Here is a 6,648-nt window from a genome sequence, read left to right on the forward strand (position 1 = left end):
GCACCCCCCCCCCTCGAAAAATATTTCTGCCTACGCCCCTGTTTTAAACGCTTTAGTTTTACGCTGCTGCTTGTTTTCTTCTGTTCGGGCTATCAGCCACAATGCGAGCTCAACCATCCGCACCATCTCACGGCACTTAAGAATGCGATGACCTACAGAGCTCGTAATTCACGTACGTATACGTACATTCCGCCATACAGACCCATGGCTAAACCAACGGAAGTTTACGAGCACAAACAGGTATTTTCGTCAATGCTTGAGGAATCCAGTGATGCTACCGAGGACTTCTGATTTGCAGCATTTTTTGGAGCAGCAAAATTTCCGTTTTGGAGCACTTTGGAGCAGCAAAATTTTCATCTTGCAGCACTTTGGAGCAGATAATTTTGCATCTGGGAGCACTCTGGAGCAGCGAATTTTACATCCAGGAGTGCACTAGAGAAGCATATTGCAATAACATTCAAGCACCAAAATATTACTATGGGGCTCTTATGAAGGCTAGAAATATTTCGATTGATTGCAAATCTCATGGAAAAAATCATCTCAAGAGGACTCCATACTTCACTCGCTAATGAAAAAATAAGGGCTCATGCAGTTGAGTGTTCTGAATTAACCTCTTCGGCGATTATTTTCGACACTAGCAAATAAACAGAATATCAGATCAATAAAATTGCACTTTATGAAATAACACTCTAATACATCTATGTGGTTACCAGCAGACATTGTAGACAAACGCCGTGATGTACAGCAGTGCCTCAATGCCAAAGAGCCACACTGTCCCTAATGCATTCCCCTAAGACAACTCCAAGGCGAAAGCCAGGTTCTTTTTCTCTTCGATCGACGGGTTGATCCTCCCCCTCCTTCTCTGCAAGCTATCTGTACCTCACTTGGTTTTGCGCCAGCTCCACAATCGGCGCACCGATTACGGAAGCAGTGTAAAGCGACGATGTCCTGATGGCGTCATCACGTGACATCACGATATATTACGCCATGATGACGTCACAAGTTTTGACGATCTATGACGTGATGATGACGCCATCATATGATTATTTTTGCATCGAATCGATTGACGCCGCCAACGGTCAATTTTCGTGTCTGATAAAGCATCTCATGCTTTCGCATTAATATTGCGTATTGAACGTTAACAACCTGGCCTTACATACCAAACTGTCCTCCACCATGTCACCTCCTTGCCATGCGCGAAACAGCTTCGCTTATCATCCACTTCACAGAGTGAAATGGTTCAACTTTTTTAAATGTTTATTGTGATAACAATTATATGGACGCTCTTCGCGGATTTTTGCCGTCGCCATTGCCGTAATTTTCTGTATAAAGACCAAAATAATAACGTCACCACGCGCATTCTAGCCGCGGGTAAAAGCTCGCGAGCGCTGGCGACGAACGCGGCTGAAGCAGAGATTAAGCTAGCAGGCCGTCTGTCTCCGTCGCACGGACAGCGCATGAGATAACATCTTCCCGCGTGCGGGCCTGCCGTCGATTGCTCATCAAACGGAGAGGAAACGCCCCGCCCGTCTTTCGTAAGGAGCATGAAAGGACGCCAGGGGAGCGGGGGTGGAGGGGCGAGGGGACCGCATCGTTCGAAGGGCGCCGTCGCTTGCGCGCGCGCCATCTCGAGGCATCAGGAGACGGATCGTAAACTTGCTGTGCTCTCAACGCTTACATCGTGTTTAGAGAACTCAGCGCAAGAAAACGCTTTGGTTCCTGGAGCGGCCATATTCCCTTAAACCAGTGTTTTGTTGAGTTACGCGAGATCGAATACGAAAGAGTTAGCTACTAGCCTTACTTCGTTTAACAATACAATTTGTTGGTATCGCATTCATTGCTTCGCCCTTAAGCGAAACTGAGTTTTTTTACCCGTCAGCTCTTGACCACCGAAAGCGAGGGGCGGACGTGTAAAATGGGGTAGCCGCTTCACTGTGGGCCGTCAGCGACGGGCCCGCTACTGACAGCTGCGTATTTTCGGCTGCTCCGACCAGGATATATGCTTTTATTAATGAGATGACATTTTTAAAAAGCAAGCAAAAATTCGAATTGGAACCCTAGCACGTGAGCTCGAAAGGGCAGGGCCTTTTAGGGGGTATTTACCGCAGAGTGATTAAACTCGGACGTGCTGGTATAAGCAATTACGAAAAAGCTCTTCCGAATGAAGATCCATGGATAAAGTATATCTGAGGAAAAGTGTGAACGCGTTTCCACCGTTCGCGTGCTCTTTCATGAACGCGAAGCAAGGAAAATTCGATATTGTTCCATATATATACTGCTAGCGATCCCAGATTTCATTCCGCGATGTCCGGAAACAGAAGTGACAGACATTTTAGCAGCATACATGTAGTTATTACTGAACATTGCTTTCCTTACATGCCGTGCGACGCTTGAAACGAGCTATCAGCAGCGTTTCTAGAACAGACGACGTCCGCCGATGAATCGCCGTCGCACTTCTCGCTACCGAGAGGCCTAGACGTCACGAGCCTCTGCGGAGAGCGCGTTTTGCTGTCGAGCCGACTTGCAGAACAGAAGCTGCGTCGGCACCGTGCATGGCATCGTGGCTTATTCGGGAAGCACGCGCGAGCGCTATTTATTCAGCGGAATAATTCTTGGTCCATGGTTGCGACTTTGGCAGCCCCAAGATCAAGCTGCACATGTTCTGACGCGCGGCCGTGCGATTGCCGGTGATAGACGCCCCCAAACCCGAGACTTTGGCGCAGTTTGGCGCAATTTTCGTCGATATTATCAGGATGGCGCAGTAAATACAATTTGGCGCACTTTGGCGCAGGAGTGGAATCACTGGGAATCTCTTTAACTTACTCAACAAGGCGGCCACGCACCGGGGAAATGTGGCGAGCAACAGCACAACGACAATTAAGGAGGCAAGCAGAAGAAAACACCGCGAACTAGCTGACTAGCTGAACTAGCTGAACACCGCGAACTAGCTGGCGTGTGTGTAAATGTATTTACATCCATTCACGCACTGTACAGAAAACACTACCGGCCGTGCGCCGCTTTCAATGGTTGCATTCCGTCTCTCAAGCGCCGCCCGGCCGGTCACCGTGCCCGTGTTCCGCGTAAAAGCTCACCGGCGTCAGCATTATGCGACCTACGACCTTGTGCACGGTGCAGTTGTGCGAATGACACCCGAACGCGGTTGTTCTAGTGCCGTAAGTACTGTTAGAAGCGAGCATCGCAAGCAAAACAGAAAATGTGTTTTAATGCGCACAAGCAAGTTCTTATTTGTGGGGCACGAATGTTTCGTCCGAAGCAGGAACACTGCACAACCGTCACTGACCTGCAAAGCGTTCGTCGTGGTTCCGTTCTGTTGGCTCCATTTTGTCATGGTGGCTAAGCCCTAAGCGCTTCAAATACGTACATACGTACTTCATCTGCTTTATCCGCTGCGCGTGGATACGCGCTCGTTCCACGCACTGTTGAGGCCCCCGTGGCTATCAACAGGATTTGTAAACGTTGCTCGGTACAATAACCACCGGTTGAACACTGCGTAGCGAACAACGCGGCACAAAAGATGGATATCCGTCACGGTTCGGTACGAAATACACGGAAGCGATCAAGCCGCCGCCGCTAAGCTATCTACGCTGCACCACACGGCGCGCCACGTAACCATAGCAACGCCGCCATTGTGCCCAGTGGATATGGCCGCTGTGACGTCATTTCTTCCACACTTTTCTGCCAGCGCGCCGGGGGCACCCTCCTGAGTTCTTTTCTTTCTCCGTGGCTACTCCATTGATATTAACAGTACCATTGTTGCCTGTTATTGAGGTAAATGGAGCGGTGTTTGCCTTTACATTTTCGCATACTTTACAAAAGCAGTGTCGTTGAAGTTTTAGATTGTAGGGACTTGCACGTCAATTTTCTTTTTATTGTGATAGGTTACTAGTTTCATTGGTCCACTCGTTCTTGATAAGTGGCCAGATCTCCGTGCTAACTTAGTTCTCAGGGTTACTAGACTTCCGTTTGTTTCTTTAATTCAGTAAATGAAATGCCCTGGCATCACTTGAAGAATGTTACGCTGTGAAAATGTTAGCATATGTTAGCATAGCATAGGATTTTAACACGACAAACCTAAATTTAGCACAATGTTGCCAAGTTTTACTGCTGCTATAGTTCAGCGTTGCCAGTGCTTCGCGTCAAATTTGTATGCGCTCTTTGGCATTAGAATTTCTAACTGCCTTCATAAAAATATATTCGTGTCAGTAGTACGAAAAAAAAGGGGGGGGGGGAGGTTCTTGTCTGGGGCTTAACTACTTCAGTTTTGTTAACAGAGTGGGCGCTGGCGGCGGTAGCGTTATGCCTACCCTTTAAGTAGCAGAGTTGCGCATTCGTCTTCCAAACGCCGCTAGCAACCATACGTGGCGAAGAAGCTGACGCTCGGGCCAATCTTGTATTTCTCGATCGTCGCCGCTGCAGCGAACTGGACTGGCACTAGTCATTCACAGTAATGTTAATCACCGGTCTTGCCAAACTTGCCGATCGGTGACCCGGTAGGCATGTCACCTGCAAAAACGGAGCGCGTCTTCGCCGCATAGCTGTGGTTGCTAGCCAGACCTATGCGCAACTCTGCTACCTAAAGGGAGCATATACACTAACTCTAGCCTGGGCGTTTGTGTCCCTGTCATCTGGTACAGTTGAGTTCGGCGATCATGCTTTATTTAGAGATTTACTTTCATCTGCTGATCGGAGCGTACGGTGGAGTATATACTCAACGGCAGACGTGCAAGATGATTGGTTGGTTGTTCCCACGGAGGAAAAATTACACCATCTCCGCTAAAGGGGACCATGAGGCGATGCGAAGCCGGAGCACTTGCACGATCGCGTTCCGTTGGCGTTCGTTGGGCATGCTACCGACCTCGGGCATGCTATCGACCTCGCGTCGTGGAACGCGAAGAGGTACACTACGCGCGTCGTGTCTTCCCTCTAGCCTGGCCGGTAATTCTCACAGGGCGAGCGGGGACAGCGCCTCCTCTATCTTTCAGTGCCATCCTCTATCTTTCACTGACCGAACGTTTACTGTTGCGCGTGGGCGGGGCGACAAGTGCGCGCGATCTGTCAGCTGTGGCGTCCACAAGGCAGCGTCCTTCAGCCCGTTTTTGTTTAATCTGGTACTCGCGCCGCTCGTCAAGTGCCTACCAGAACGGATGTGTTCCTGTTCGCGCATGGGTGTACGCTGAATGACGCTGCATTGTATGTGCGTGGTCCGACCCGAAAGTGCTCGGTGGTGCGCGCTTGCATGCAGGAGACCCATCCAATGTGTGGCCGCCTTCGTGAGAAACATCGGACTCGCGATCTCGGCGCCGAAAACCGAGGCCCTCGTCGTCCACCCTCGTGCTGAAGCCCGACGACGTCTTCCGTGCCTTCAGCTGGATGGTGCACCAATAGTTTGGAGTAGCAACGTCCGCTACCTCGGCCTGACGATAGACAATCACCTCCGATGGTTACCGGTGGTGCGACGTGTACGACAGACGACGCGTCGCGTGGAATCGGCCGTGCGCCAACTACTCTCAGGCGGCAACGGCTGCCCCGCTGCCTTCGCCTGCACCATCTACGAGGCGATGGCTCTGTCTGCCATCCACTACGCACTGCCGATCTGCAAACTCCAGGCGCCACAGTTGGCGATTGATCGACCAGGACCACCGCCGAGTCATCCGCATGTGTCACGGAATGCCTCGTGGCTCTCGTGTGGCCGAGACCCTCGCGGAGGCTCGTGCGTGGCCTGCGTCGCTCACGGCGGACCTGCGCGCATTGCGCCACTTGCAGCGTCTCCACCGAGCGCCTGATGCAGGTCCCCTCCTCTCGCGGTTACGTGCTGTGCCAAACTCACGTGTCGGCCAACTTATCGACGTGTACGACGGTGTTGTGGCTGACGACCCCGCACGCCTTTCGCGCTGGCCACCCCCTCACCGTCGAGTGCCCCTTCGAGTGAACTTGCACCTGCCGGGCATTCGATCCAAACGCCACACCCCCATCAGTGCCATTGCTCAGGAGGCCGCGGCGCGGATGTATGAGGACCTGGCCGGGAGGACGCAGGAGGACCAGGGTAGCTTCTAATGAGGAAAACAACCAGGGGGACTCTTTGACAGGCATTATAGCGAAAAACCAGAGAAAAGGTAAAATAAGGGAGAAGGCGCGTGTTGCAATTAGTTACATTAACATACAGGGTGGCAGAAAAAAGGCAAAATGGTTAGAGATTGAGGGACAGTTAAACAAGGAACAGATAGGTGTTTATGCGGTTACAGAAACACACCTTAGAGACTTGGAAGAGCCACCAATATTGACAATTATATTTGGGCAGGGTGTAACAGGATCACATCAGAAAGAAGAGGTGGGGGTGTTGGAATGCTAATTCATAGCAGAACGACAAAATGGGATAGAGTGAACAGACGTGTTCAGAGCACCTCTGGGTTTCACGCACAGTAGGTGGCAAGAAAACGTGGCTAGGTGTAGCATTACTTGTGCGCACGGGGAAGAACTGCAGGAGAAAAGGCAATCTGGAGATAGTGATAATGCATAAGCACCGATTACTAAAGAACAGGGGCGTAGCCAAGGGGGGGGTTGGGGGGTTCAAACCCCCCCCCGAAATTTTTCAAGTTTTTGCCTTGGTAATAGGCACAGCACACATAC

Source organism: Rhipicephalus sanguineus, chromosome 1 (assembly GCF_013339695.2).
Source record: "Rhipicephalus sanguineus isolate Rsan-2018 chromosome 1, BIME_Rsan_1.4, whole genome shotgun sequence".
Lineage (NCBI taxonomy): Eukaryota > Metazoa > Arthropoda > Arachnida > Ixodida > Ixodidae > Rhipicephalus > Rhipicephalus sanguineus.